Source organism: Gorilla gorilla, chromosome 9, assembly GCF_029281585.2.
Source record: "Gorilla gorilla gorilla isolate KB3781 chromosome 9, NHGRI_mGorGor1-v2.1_pri, whole genome shotgun sequence".
Classification (NCBI taxonomy): domain Eukaryota; kingdom Metazoa; phylum Chordata; class Mammalia; order Primates; family Hominidae; genus Gorilla; species Gorilla gorilla.
The window spans coordinates 51,847,519-51,862,310 of NC_073233.2; positions in this window are offsets into that span (position 1 = coordinate 51,847,519).

Below are 14,792 nucleotides of genomic sequence, written 5' to 3' on the forward strand. Positions count from 1 at the left end.
TACTGGAGGCGGCTCTGTCCCTGGCTCACTAGGCCTCCTCTCTTCCCTGACTCTAATCTTTCTTGTTCTCCATTCCACCTCTGGTCAGGACAATGTCTGATGCTCATTTGTATTATCTGGCCCTTCCCAGTGCCCTTTACCTCCAGGGGGTACTGTCCTCATTTGTCACCCTTGTTCTCAGGGCAGGGAGCAGAGAGAGGCTCTCAGTTGGAGAACAACTGCTAACGAAGGGCCTCACCCAGATGCTGCATTTGGAGAGTAAAGAAAGACATCTATCCCTCACTGTCCTCCCTGTCTCCTCTTGTACACACCTTGTGCTAGGGACAAGATGCTTACCCATTGTCAAGGGCAGTCTGGCACCATCAAGACCTTTCCTGTGCCAAGAACTAGGCACTCTCTTGTTTTTCCTTTCTTCCCTCTCTCTCCTCCCTTCCTTCCTTCCTCCCTCCTTCCTTCCTCCCCTCCTCTCTCTTCCTTCCTTCCTCCCTTCCTCTTTCCTCTCTTCCTCTCTTCCTTCATTCCTTCCTTTCTCTGGCTCTCTTTTTCTACCCCACTTCCTTGTATTTACCCAAATATTTACTGAGCATCTACTTTGTGCTGGGCCTTGTGTCAGGTGCTGGGGATCCCACAAGCAAGACTAGCAAGGCTTCTGCCCTCCTACAGCTGGAACGCAGGAGAGATGGGCAACAAACTTGTGAACCAGCCCTCACCTCCATGAAGGTGCCAATGGGGGACTTGTTACCCCTGAAATAGTGACATTTGAGCCATGACCTGAAGGATAGAAAGGCTCAAGAGCAGAGGGAGGGATTCTAGGCAGAGGAGTGGCCGGTGCAGGAGCCCTAAGCCAGGACAGGACTTGGCTTGTGTGAGGAGTAGAGGGAAGTCAGTGCAGCTCAGGCAGAGTGGGCAAGGGGGAAGGTGACCTGAGCAGAAGTCAGAGGAGTGGGCAGGAGACAGAGAAGGAGGTCAGAGTTCACAACAAGTCAGATGACATCCATGCTGCCCTCCTTGTCCTTTCTCCTTTCTCCCAAGTGTCATCATCTGAGACCCTATGAAGTGCCCCCACCCTGGCACTTTGGGAAACTGGAAACCACGTTGGGGCTAAGGCTGGATTTCTCTCTGGAAAGCCCAGGTGAGGGCTCCACACCTAGCCTGGTGAGCAGAGAAACCTTCTGCCCTTGAGCTTCCTCTAGAAGGACAGGGCAGAGTTCCAGAGTGAGGATGGACTGTGGGAGGCCTTACACACAGACAGAGGGAACAGCACATGTGAAGGCCTCGAGGCGTGGGGCCTGTAAGGAGAAACTCCAGTCACTCATTCTGCTTTGGGGTGGTGCCACCAAGAAAAGCTGCTTTCTGGGTCTTTCCATTAGATGATGGCGGCAGCAGAGGGAGGAGGAGTGAGAGAAAGGTGGGGAGAAAGGGGGAAGTATTGGCAGGGTGGCTGGAGCTAGAGGTTGGGCAGTGAGCCCAAGCTACTGAGAACCAAGGAGGAAACTGCCCCAGAAGCTGCCACCTGGCCCTGACCCTAAGAATACACTTGGGGCTCATTGGACCAGGGTGAAGAAGGCTGGATCACTCCTGCTCTGAGCCTCTCACCCGTAGCATCACTGGTTGGTCCTGGGACTGCAGATCCAAGCAGGGTCCTGCCATGGCTGCATACAGGCTGAGTGACCTTGGACATGCCACTGGACCATGCTGTGCCTCAGTTTCTCCATATGAACACATAGGGGCATCTCTCTACTTCAGGGGACTATTGAATCCATGAGCAAATTCAGGCAAAGGGCTTAGCAAATGCTACTACCATTAGGCCGGCAGATGAATAAGGTAACTACGGCCCCTCAGGCAAGAACGCAAAGCAATATGTGCCTGGATGGGCGGGATGAACAGAGTGGTGAAGGAGAGCAGTAGCCCCTAGCTAACCTGAAGACCCCAGAGTGGGAGTTGGGAGTTAAGGAAGGCTTCTTGGAGGAAGTAATGTGGAGTGGGCCTTGAAGGCTGAGCAGAATTTCATTTGCAGAAGGTAGCGGTATGGGCCAGCCAGAGGAACAGGCACAGCTTTTTGTTTGGGGAAGAGCAAATGGTCCCACAGAATGGACAAGACAGGCTGGCAGGCAGGGTAGGACAGAGGGACAGGATGAGGTGGGATAGGTAGGTGGGGGCCACATAGCGCCAGCCCAGAGTGTCATCCTAAGGAGGCTGACTTTATGCTTAGACTAGGAATAATGTTCTTTCCTCTCAAAGCTGGGAAGTGAGTGACATAATGAGATCAGATGTAAATTTGCAAGGCTCTCTTTGGCAAATGACCTGGGGGTGGGAATGAAGCTGCCGGGAGGAGGCTGGGCTGCGGGAAGGAGGCTGGGGCTGCCTTGGGACCACAAAGAAGGGAAACCCAGAAACCCCATTGTTCAGGCCTTGGTGAGGAGCAGATGCTTCCCTGAGAGTTGACATCCTGGTGCTAGTCCCTAATATGCAGTTAACTTTCTGGGTGACCTTGGGCAAGTCACTTTCCCTCTCTGGGTCTCCACGCACCCTCATCTGTATAATGAGCACACTGGACTAAGTCCATGCTGCCAGTTCCTGCAGCAGCATGGGGCTCTCAAACTCAGATGGCCCCCAGGGAACCAGCAGGAAATGTAACTAAGAAAAGAGAGGCATTGGGAAAGGTTGGAGGTGTGGGTCCCTGGAGAAAACTCCAAAGAGGGGGCTATTGCCATGGAGCAGGGTAGGATGAGTGTTAGAGTTGCTGACAATTCTTCAAATATTTTTAAAGAGAAGCTGAAAAGTCAATTTTTTTCCTTAAGACATATCTGACTTTAAAACATTAGCTCAATTCTTTAAAAGAAAAAAATCACCACTTGGGTCATCCCAGACTCATCTACTGGCCGGGGGCTACTCACAGCCTACCAGTTTGAGACCCTGTGTTGTAACGTTTCAGGAAAGGTGAGACAGCAGATAAAGAGGAGGGGGCTCTTCCAGGGGAGTCGTGGGCACCCAAGATTAAGGACAGGCTGGTGCCTCCTTGCAGCAACCGTCTCTGCCTGCTCTCAGCCCACAGTCTCTTCTGAGCTCACTCAGGAACCGGGAGTCTGTTTTCATTAGAAGAGGAACACTGAACTGGCCCTGAAGGCATGTAAACCAGCTCCCCTGTCCAGGAGGCTTTTAGATATACCTTGTAAACTTGCCTTTCAGACCTGACAAGAGGCAGCCTTGTCAGGAGAGAGGATGGGGAGCAGAAGGCTTCCGTCCTGCCTTTATCAATCAGGTGCCAGCGGCGGGAGGAAGTGGAGGGAAAGAGGAAAATTCCAGGAGGCAGGATTCAGCAGCCCCGAGGTGGTGTCAAGGGCAGAGACCTGAGATCGTAGTCACTTTTCTGGCCACTGCTGGCTGTGTCACTCTGAGTAAGTCACTTAACCTTCTGAACCTCTGCTGCTTCCATCGAAATGCAAGGATAATAAAACCACCTCGCATGGCTGGTTACACAATCAGCTAGGGCTGGGTACTACCATTATTTCCACTCTATACAGGAGGGGGCTGGATTCCGGAACTTGCTCAGGGTCAATACAGTCAGTAAAGGCAGAGGTGAGACTTCAACCCAGGCGCTCTGGCTCCAGGGCCCACACCTTCAACCAATACACTGAGAGGCTAGAGGAGAAATGAGAAGGAGCTTTGGACCAGGAACCACGGCTGCCTAGGAACCTGCTGGGTGGCCTTGAACAGCCCTTTCCCCTCTCTAGGCTTCAAAATGGAGGTGGCTGTTCAACCTCTGGAATCCTCCAGCTCTGAGGATCTTACTCAACACATACTCATTTTTCACTTTCTCTGCATTAAGTTCTTGGAGAGAGAGACAGCACAAAACAAGACAGACAGACAGACGAGGTCCCTGAGCTCTTAGAGTTTACATTCTGGGTCTCAATGCAGGGGTGAGGAGACAAGTGCAAAGATGAGGGATGCTTCCCACACAGTGATGTGTTTTGAAGCAAACAAAACAGGGTGGTATCGGAGTGATGGGAGGTGGGCATGGCAGAGCAGGCAACTTTAGATTGGGGGGTCATAGGAAGCGTGTTCAGAAGGGGGCAGTTAAACCCTTATGTGGATGGTGAGGATGACTCAGCCTCTTACAGACTATCAAGGGAATCATTCCAGGCAGGGGAACAGCAGGGGCAAGCTCAGTGTTTTCAAGGACGGGAGAGAAGCTGATGCAATGTTAGGAGTCTGTGAACCCTTCCTGTCCTCCCCTGCCCCCTGCTCTGGAGGCCAAGGGGCAGGCAGCCCAAGGAAGAGAGAGATGGTGCCAGCCTTGAGTTCTCCCATAAACTTGGAGGACTGGCCCTTTAATAATCCCAGGTGGGCACTCAGCGCAATTGCAGTTTGAAGATCCCAGCTTGCTTAGCACAAGTGGAAAATTACCTTAGCATCTATTCTGTATTGCCTTTTGATCCCGATTTCATCATTCAGATGTACAGCAGTGCGTTTTCAATGGGTACAATTTAATTAGGCTCAATTTGTATAACTAAATTATTAAAGACTCATTTAGAAAGAGTTTCAAGTCCAAGGTTCACTGGGCTCCACCGTTTGCTTGAAAACACCATTTGGAATAGAGCCGCTGATGACCCTGGATTCTGGAGTGTTCCCCTCCTCCACCTCCAGCAGCCTGGGCCTGGCTTGTCATTTAATTTCCATCTCATTTAATAGGATGTCTTTTGCATATGTCTGGGTCCTGGAGCCTCTGACAGGTGTCTCCTGTAATTACATAGAGGTTCCTTGTATACTCCTTTAGTCGGTCATCAAACATTCATGGGAGGCTTGACATAGTGGCTCGAGCCTGTAATCCCAGCACTTTGGGAGGCCAAGGTGGGCGGATCCCTTGAGGTCAGGAGTTTGAGACCAGCTTGGCCAACATGGTGAAACCCTGTCTGTAATAAAAATACGCAAATTAGCTCGGTGTGGTGGCATGTGCCTGTAACCTCAGCTACTTGGGAGGCTGAGGCAGGAGAATCACTTGATCCTGGGAGGCAGAGGTCACAGTGAGCCAAGATCGTGCCACTGCACTCTAGCCTGGGTGACAGACTGAGAATCTGTCTCAAAAAAAAGAAAAAAAATTCACGGGAGCAGTAGGATAGTAAGGTCCTGTGCCAGGAGCTTGGGATGGGAATTAAAAGGTAGCCAAGATGCAGGCCCTGAAGGCACACACCTTATAGCCTAGAAGGCAGTGGAGAGGGAGCAAATTCAGGATCCCATTTTCATCCTCATTAAATCCTGTGAGGTGGACAAGGAATGGCCCTCAGCCCCATTAGCAGATGAGGACTGCAAGGGTTTGAACTCAGAATTCCGGGCTAGCTCTGCTTCATCGAGATCTTTCTTCCTTTGTGGACGGGATGCGAGCATACTTGCCAAGGCAGAAGTTGAGGCCAGAAAGGATTGGGTGGGGCCAGGGTCCTGAGAAAAACAGCTGGGAATAGACTGCTTGCAGATATCAGACCTGGAGGCCCAAATCCTCCGAATGATGAACTGGGGGTAGGAGATGTATTAGTCAGGGTTCTCCAGAGAAACTGAATGAAGAGCCAACATACATATACACACATTTGGAGAGAGACAGAAAATTTTATTATAAGGAATCGGCTCACACAATTATGGAGGCTGAGAAGTCCCAAGATTCGCCGCAGTCAGCAAGCTGAAGACCTAATAGAGCCGATGGTGTAGTTCAAAGCCAGTAGGCTGAAGACCAAAGAAGAGCTGATGTTTCTGTTCAAGTCCAAAGGCAAGAAAAGACAGATGTCCCCATTCAAGGCCATCAGGCAGCAGGAGTTCCCTCTTATTCAGCCCTTTTGTTCTACTCAGGTCTTCAATTGATTGGATGAGGCCCATTCGCATTGGGGAGGACAACCTTCTCTATTCAGTCTACCCATTCAAATGTTAATCTCCTCCTGAACCACCCTCGCAGACGTACCCAGAATAACGTCTGACCAGATGCCTGGGCACCTCGTGGTCCAGTCAAGTTGACACATAAAATTAACCATCACGAGGAGAGAAAGAGAGAGGCAGAGGGAGAGGAAGAGAAAGAGAAAGAGAAAGAGAAAGGCATTGCTAGCTATAGACCAAATGGTGGCTGGGGAGAGAAGGAAGCTCACATTTCATTTCATTTCAGAGCCACACCATGAAATAGGGGTCAGTATCCCCATTTTAGAGTTGGGGAAACTGAGACTAAGTGATTTACCCAGGGGGGACCCACAGCTGGTGACCCCATGCCATCTTGTCCCTGGGTAAGATTTGCATTGGTGGAGAAAGGGTGAGGATGCTGCCCACAGGCCTATCCCCTAGGTTCTAACTCTTATTTTTGGTGGTATCTTATGTACTTCCAGTGCAGATCAGAATCTGACCGAATGGCTGCTAGCCTGCCTGGTACTGCAGGTGGTGAGGGAAGGTGACATTGCTGTCAGCACCACACGTAATGGAGTCTTCAAGGCCTCCCATAGTCCTCTGCTTCAAAGCTGCTGAGAGCCCTGGAGTAAGGTGCAGGACACCAGCTCTGCCTCTGAGTCCCTGTGTGGACTTGAATAACATCCCTTCCCTTCTCTGGACTCAAGTTCCTCATCAGTAGAGCAGGAAGGGAGGACTGGAAGATGCCTAAGATCCAGCAGAACCTTTGGAGAGGTTCCATGACTCCAAGCTGGGTCTGCTGTTTGCCAGGGCTCCCTTTAGCCTCTGGGATCCCCAAGTCTATCAGGGCTGCTCTGACAAGGCCTCCAACCAGGAGGTTCCACTCGCCTCTCTGAAGGAAATGGACATTGGAGTACCTGGGCCACACCAGGGCCACAGCAGAGCCATGGACAAGGAGGTATTGGCTCAGATGCTGGTGAGGAGGTGACTCACCCATGCCCTGCTCTGCTTCCCATGCCACCATCAGCCTGGTGGGATGTGCCTGGTCATGGCAGCACCCATTCAAACATAAAGGCTTCTCCTCTCTTGCCTCCCACCTGAAGAACATTCCCCAGTGACCCACATCCAAGTCAGTGCCTTCAGTGCTGAGGGTTGAGGAAGAGAAGTCAGATATATCACTTGTGATCCAAGAAAGAAATTGGGAGAAGCTTGGAACTGGTAGGCCTGATGGAACCAGAGAAAGAGCTAGAAGACAGGGAATGGCCCCCAGGATCAATCCCAGTCCAGTTCCTCATTCTCTGTGTAACCTTAAACAAGTCACTGCCCTCAGATTTTTCATCTATAAAGTAGGAGGCCGGGCACGGTGGCTCACGCCTGTAATCCCAGCACTTTGGGAGGCCGAGGTGGGTGGATCACGAGGTCAGGAGATCGAGACCATCCTGGCTAACACGGTGAAACCCCGTCTCTACTAAAAATACAAAAAATTAGCCGGGCGCAGTGGCAGGTGCCTGTAGTCCCAGCTACTTGGGAGGCTGAGGCAGGAGAATGGTGTGAACCTGGGAGGCAGAGCTTGCAGTGAGCTGAGATCACACCACTGCACTCTGGCCTAGGCGAAAGAGCGAGACTCGTCTCAAAAAAAAAAAAAAAAGTAGGAAAGACAGTAGGTCAAGACAATCTTTGAGATCTCCCCAGGTTTGCCTTCCTGCCACTGGGCCTCTGCACAGTCCTTTCAGCCTGGAACCCTCACCTCCCCATCTCACATCACATCTGGCCAGTTCCTGCTCACATTTCCAGTCTCAATGTAAATGTCACCTCCATCAGGAAGCTTTCTCAAAATCCCCAGACTAGATTAGGTTCTCTTATAAAATCTTCCCTCTGCTCCCTAATTTCTCTTCCCTCGCCCTTGTCTTGAGTGAAGGTAGGACAGCACATGTCAGCATATTCCTTTCATCTCCACTTCGAACTGTAAACTCAGCGGGAGCAGGAGCCACATCTGATCTCTTCACCTCTGAGTCCCCAGTGCCTAGCATACGGAAAAGACTGGGTGCACAAATACTTGAATGGTATGGGACATTGGAGATAAAAAAGAAAAGAATAAATGATGCAGAAACCACCCATGTTCTCTGAGTGTTATAAGTGCCTGGCCATTGTGCAGACTGCATCACAAAAACATCCAATCCCGATACTGAGAAAAGGGGAGAAAAAGTGGGGTTGTTGCCCAGAACATCAAGGCACACACCCTTCCTGCCTCCCTCCCACCTGGCTCCCGATGCAGGGGGAGCTGGGGAAGGGCTCACACTGAGGAGGGCTCCTGTCCTCCTGATCTCCACTGTTCCCTCCCCCATACCATGCCATCCCTCGTGGTTGCTCTGGAAACCATCGTGGCATCATTGATGGGGGATGGGAATTTCAGGTGGGCTTTCAGCCCTGGGAATTGGCTTGCAGAGGTAAAAGCCTCTGCGTCATTCCTGTGTAAATACTCTTAGTGTAGAGAGTGGAAGATAAAACAATTAGTCCACGCTGTCAGGAAATCCACATAAGCAGCTTCACTCCTGAAGAGGGCCTCTTTTTCCCGAGATCTCCCCTGGCTGTGGCACATCTCACACACTGTGGGAAGCTGTCAGCTCTGTGGAGCAACTGGAAGAATTAAAAATAAAAATCGACTTTCAGAGAACAAAATCAGACCTGACAACTCAAGTCATTCAAACCAGGCATGGTTAGTGGATTGCAAATGTGTTTGTCAAAAGCGGGTGGCAGGGATGGTGGAGGGGACATTGTCTCAGAAAGGAGATTTGGGAAAGCATTCCACTTGGCCAGGTCTTCCTCTGGGCCGGAGGTCTGACCTTGCCTCCTTTAGAGATGAGGTTTCCAGCCGCAGCCCCACCCTACCCTGTCTATTGCATCTCTCTTTCAACTTTTATGCTGCTCTGGGATCATGCCCAATAAATTGCAGATGCCCCATTAAATAGAGTCGATCCTCATTACAGTAGGTTGAATATTCCTTATCCAAAATGCTTGGGACCAGACGTGTCTTGGATTTCAGATTTTTTAAGATTTGGGAGTATTTGCATTACATTTACTGTTTGAGCATCCCAAATCCAAAAATCTGAAATCGGAAATGCTCCAATCAGCATTTCCTTCAAGCATCATGTTGGCACTCAAAAAGTTTCCAATTTTGGAGCATTTTGGATTTCAGATGTTTGGATTAGGGATACTCAACCTGTATTAGCAATTCCACATTTATGAATTCATCTGCTCACTAAAACTTATTTGTAACCCCCACATCAATACTCAGGTCATTCACAAACATGTGCAAAAAATTTGAGTCATTCCATGCACACTTTATCAGCTGAGGTTCCACAGGGCGCTCTGTCTTCTTGCTTCTGCCTCATACTGCAAACAAATATCCTTCCATGGTCCACTTAGTGCCATGGTTTTTCACATTTTTGTGCATTTTGTTGATTTTGCTGCTTAAAATGACCCCCAAGCACAGTGAAGTGCTGACTAGTATCCCCAAGCATAAGAAGAGGCGCCCTATGGAGAAAAACAACATGTGTTGGGTAAGTTTCATTCAGACATGAATTATAATATAGTGCTGTTGGCTGTGAGTTCAATGTTAGTAAATCAACGATATATGTCAAGTATGTTGTTTTTAAACAGAAACACCCATAAAACAAGGTCACATATTGATTGGCTGATGAAAATACTATGACCAAAGAGCTGCAGGAACCTAACCTTGTATTTTCAGTAGGAGCAATGGTTCAATATTTGTTAATTCAGCGTTTGCAGTGACCTTACAGAATATAATACCTCAAATAATGAAAATCGGCTAAGTCTGACCCACTGAGTTGAATTGTTTCTGTATCTGAGTCTCCCCCTCACCTCCTTCCCCTAATGTGCTGCAGGGCAGAGATGGAGCCTGACTCGTTTGTGCATTTCCAGCACCCCTAGGAATATAGCAAGTTCTTAGCATTTGCTGAATATCTTTCTTCCTATGAAGGACATTGAGACATTCCTTCATTCAGCTAATATTTAGTATCAGTGCCAGGCACTGTTCCAGATGCAGGAGCTACAGAGGGCAGAAAGGGCAAAAACAGACAAAAACCCCTGCCCCCATGGTTCTTTTGCTCTCATTAGAGAAGACATGCAATAAGCAAAAGAAATACATTAAATGTATAGTATATTAGATGGTAGTAAAGGCTAAGGATAAAAAATGAATGAGTAAAAGGGGCTAGAAAGTATCAGGAGTGGGAGAGGGATAGGAATTTTAGGCAGAGTAAGCAGGAAAGCTGCATTGAGAAGGTGGCTTTTGAGAAAAGGAAGTGAAGGTGCTAAATATGTAGTTGTCTGGGAGAAAGGTGATCCAGGCAGAGGAACAGCAAGTGTGGTGGCTCTGAGGCAGGATCTCACCTGGGGTGTTTGCAGAACAGCAGGAGGCCTTGTGGCTGCAGTAGGGTGAACCCGTGGGGAGTGGTAGGACTTGGGGTCAGAGATGCGATAAGAGAACCTGTGGGCTGTGTAGAATTGGCCTTTCTCTAAGTTCGGGTTGATTCTAGGAATGCAAGTTTGGTTTAACATTTGCTCTTTATAGTGTGTAACATTCATAGGAAAAGAAGAAAACTACATGATCATTTTAAAGATGCATTCCAGGAATAAACCCACGTGGTTGTGATATATTATCCATTTTATGTATCGCTGGATTCAATTTTCAGTGTTCTTTTGGGTTTGGGTATCAAAGTTATGCTGGCATCATAACACAAGCTGAGAAGTGCTCTCTTTTTTTCTATTCACTGGAAGAGTTTATGAAAGACTGGTGTCACTTCTTGCTTAAATGTTTGGAAGAATTTACCAGCAAAGCCATCTGGGCCTGTAGTTTTCTTGATGAAAAGCTTTAAAATTATGGATTCAATTTTTAATAGATATGCTACTATTCAGAATTTGTTTCTTCTTGTGCCCATTTTGTTAAGTTATATTTTTATGGAATTGTTCATTTCTTTGAAGCTTTTACATTTATTGACATAAAATTGCTCATAATATCCTCTTATTGTTTATTTTTAAGTCCGTGAGATGCGTAGTGCTGTCCCTTTTTCATTTTAGATTGTGCTGATTTGTGCCTTCTTTCTTACTGTTATTCAGTGTTGCTAGGGGCTTATCAATTTCAATAATCTTTTCAAAGAACTAACTTTTGTTGGACATTGTGTTAGGCACTGGGGATAAAAGTTGAATAACATTTGGTGTCACTGTTTCCAGAGATTTTACATTTTAGAGGAGGAAGAGAGGCAATAAACCAGCCAATATAATGTTTGGTAAATAATTTCAACAAACAATAAGTTCCATGAAGAAAATAGACAGAGTGAGTGGGAGCCACTTTGAATTGTCTGCTTTCTCTAAAGTGGTAATATTTAAACAGAGACTTGTAAGGCAAGAGTTACCCATGCAGAAGTCACACGAAAGAGATCTCTAGGCAGAGAGAATAGCATGTACAAAGTCATGAGGTGGGGGTAGTGTCCAATAGTGTGTGAAGAGCGAAACAGAACACTGCAGTGGCTGAAACATCATGTGTAAGAAGGAGACAGTGACACGAGTTGAGATCAAAGGAGAGATGAGCAAGGTAGAGCCAGATAAGGTAGGGTCTTACAGTCCACAGTATAGAGTTTGGATTTTATTTTAAATACCACAGCAATTGTATTAGTCAGCTATCACTATGATAATGCTCCATAACAAACAACTCCCAAATCTCAGTGGCTCCCAATAGCAGTTAATTTTCTGTCTCGCCTGTTGCAGGCCAGCTGGGGTGGCTATGAATCACACTAATAGTTGATCTTAGATCTTCTCCATATGTTTCTCATTCTGGAACCAGTGTTTACCAAGGCATGCTCTCCTCATGGAATATGATAGATATGTAAAAGACCAAGCTAAACCACACAGATTCATTTAATGCCACTGCTTGCATCGAGTCCATTAATATGCTCTTGACCAAAGCAAGGCACATGACCAAGACCCTGATCAACAAGACTGGAGAATACACTGTCTGCACTGGTGGGAGGCACTGAAAATTCATATTGCAAAGGGCATACAATTATTACAGGGAGGAAATGAAAGATTAGGAATAATAATCCAATTTGCCACAGTAAAATCACTCTGGCTGTTGTGTGGAGGATGAATGGGAGGGAAGAGGTGAGAGTGGAGAAGAGACTGGTTCAGGTCAGCAAGGACAGTGATTTGAATTCAGTTGATAGTACTATGGGTAGAGTGAAACGGACAGATTCTAGTGTATTTTAGAAGCACACCCCAGAGGAACTGATGATATATTAGACAGGGCATAATTACTATTACATTCCCTTTACTCACTTCATTCCAGCCTCACTGGCCTTCTTGCTACTCCTCAAACATTCGAGGCACACTGTGATTTCAGGGTCTTTGCAATTGCTGTTCCCTCTGTCAGAATGCTGTTCCCTTAGACACTGGCTTGGTCCACTTCCTCAATAAATTCAGGCCCTGCTCAAATACCAGTTCCTGAGTGAGACCATGTTGGATTGTCCTATTTACAGCAAGAATAATCCCCCTTATTCTGATCTATTTTTTCCATGGCTTTTATTGACAACTGACAGATGCAGATTTGCTTATGAATTATTTTCTCCCACTGCAATGGAAGCTCCATGCATGCAGGGATTTTTGTCTGTTCTGCTCACTGCTGTCTACACAGCATCTTGAATGCTGCCTGGCACATAGTAGGCACTCAGTAAATCTCTGTTGATTTAATAAATAGATTCCCACAGGGCAGCCCCATTGGGCAGGCATATGACAACTCCGGGAGACAATTCATCCTTGATCTGGTCTTCAGTCCTCAGAGACCTGGCCCACCTGTCATTAAGAAGGCCACCCTCTCTCCAGACAGCTAACACATAGGGAGGGATAAGGGGCTGTTCGATGCCTGGGACTGTAGTGAGGCCGGCTTGCCTGTTGTGAGTTATTAGAATGCCCACCTGGGGAAATTCTGGAAAATCGGTTTACATGGTTCCAGTGAGCATCTGCCCAGAGGCTTGCAGTCATGTGCTTTATCTCTTCACTGCAGCTCATGTAGTGTGGGAATTCCAGGGGCTGGGCTTCCACCCCTCCCAAGCCCCAGGATCTTGAATTCAGAATCAGGGTGAGAGTGAGGGCTCCTGGGGCCTCCCACAGCCCCAAGATTAAGCTCCAAGAACAGAAGCTGACATCTGTGGGCAGATATGAGAGAAGGGGATAGAAAGGGACTCCTAGGACATTTGTTCAAGTGCAAGCCAAGGCGCTGGTTCCTTTTTCAAAAGAATAAATAGCCTCTGATTGAAATGGGAAACTAATTGATTGTACACACTGGCTTTTCAAAAGACAATGTCTGCCATGAAGGGAGTTTGTAGGGAAAACTATAGCCTATGTATGTCCATGGGTAGGTGGATGTATATAATAGGATGAACGCTCTGGTGAACATGTGGGGGAAGGGGCTAGGGTACATGTCTAGGAATGTTGCTGTGTACACAGAGGGATGGATAGTAGCTAAGTGCTGTGCTGGAGGACCCTACAAGAGACACTTGCAGGGGAGGGCTCTGTAGAGTTCATACAATGATGTATATTTGCCAGAAATACTGTAACCTTACCTTCATGTGCACTAGAGAAGACTGCTTGGGATGGGAACAGCTGAAGAGCAACCCAGGGGCTCAGCTAACCCACACCCCAGGGGATGGATAGCAGCTGGGTATATGGAGATGTAGGGCAGTGGAAACCCGCTTTCACCAATGAATGATGTTCGCCCAGATAACACCACCTGGGGTTCAGGCAGGCCTGCCTCATAGCTGTGCACTGCAGGAGGACATTCGGCAGAGAGGTTAGAATGGGGGCAAAATCTGCTCCCCAATCTGTGCATTCTGGCACCTTTTACTGATTGTCTCACACACAGGGGGCCTATTTTCCAGCTGGTCAACCCAGAGGAGATGACTTTTTCTAATCTACATAAAGGTGCCTGAAGTGCTTACAGCATCCGGTATCTTGAACCTCTTTCTCCTCCCTGTGAGACCTACCTGGTCTCCCAGTCCCCTTCACATCTCACCCCCCAGTGCCACAGCCACACAGACCCACTTGTTGTCCTCCCTACATGCCAGCGTCCCTGACACTCTTCCTGCCCCATTCATATCCCTGGCTACTTTCATTTCCTCCAAAATGAGGGTGTCAGACTATATAACTTCCAAGATCTCTGCCAGAGTCATCATCATGGGATTTTTCAAAATCGGTTTTGTTGAGGTATAGTGAGTAAATAATGAAATTCATCATTGTGTCCAATTCAATGAATTTTCACAAATGTGGAGAGTCACATAACTATTAGCACCACAGCAGAGATACAGAACATTTCTATCTCCTCCAATGTCACCTCTTACTCCTCCACAGGTCATCCCCTATCCCCACTCTAACCATAGCAATCACTGATCTAGCTCAACAGTTTTGCATTTTTCTGAATATCATATAAATGGAATCACACAGTCTATACCCTTTTGTGATGGCTTATTTCATTTAGCATAATGCTTTTGAGATTTGTTTAAGTTGTGTGTATCAATAATTCATTCCTTTTTATTGTGGAGTAGTAGCTCATTTTATGGATATACCACAATTTATTTATCAATTAACAACTATTGATGGATATCTGGATTGTTCCCAGTTTGGGGACAATATGCAAATGCTGTTAACATTTGCATACAAGTGTTTTTAGGAACATATGTTTTCATTTTTCTCTGGTAAATACCTAGGAGTGAGATAACTGGATCATATGGTATCTATTTAACTTTATGAAAAAAACTGCCAGCCTATTCTAAAGTGGTTGTACCATTTTTTATTCCCACAAGCAATGAATGGGTACTCTCATTGTTCCGCATCTTGCCAACATTAGG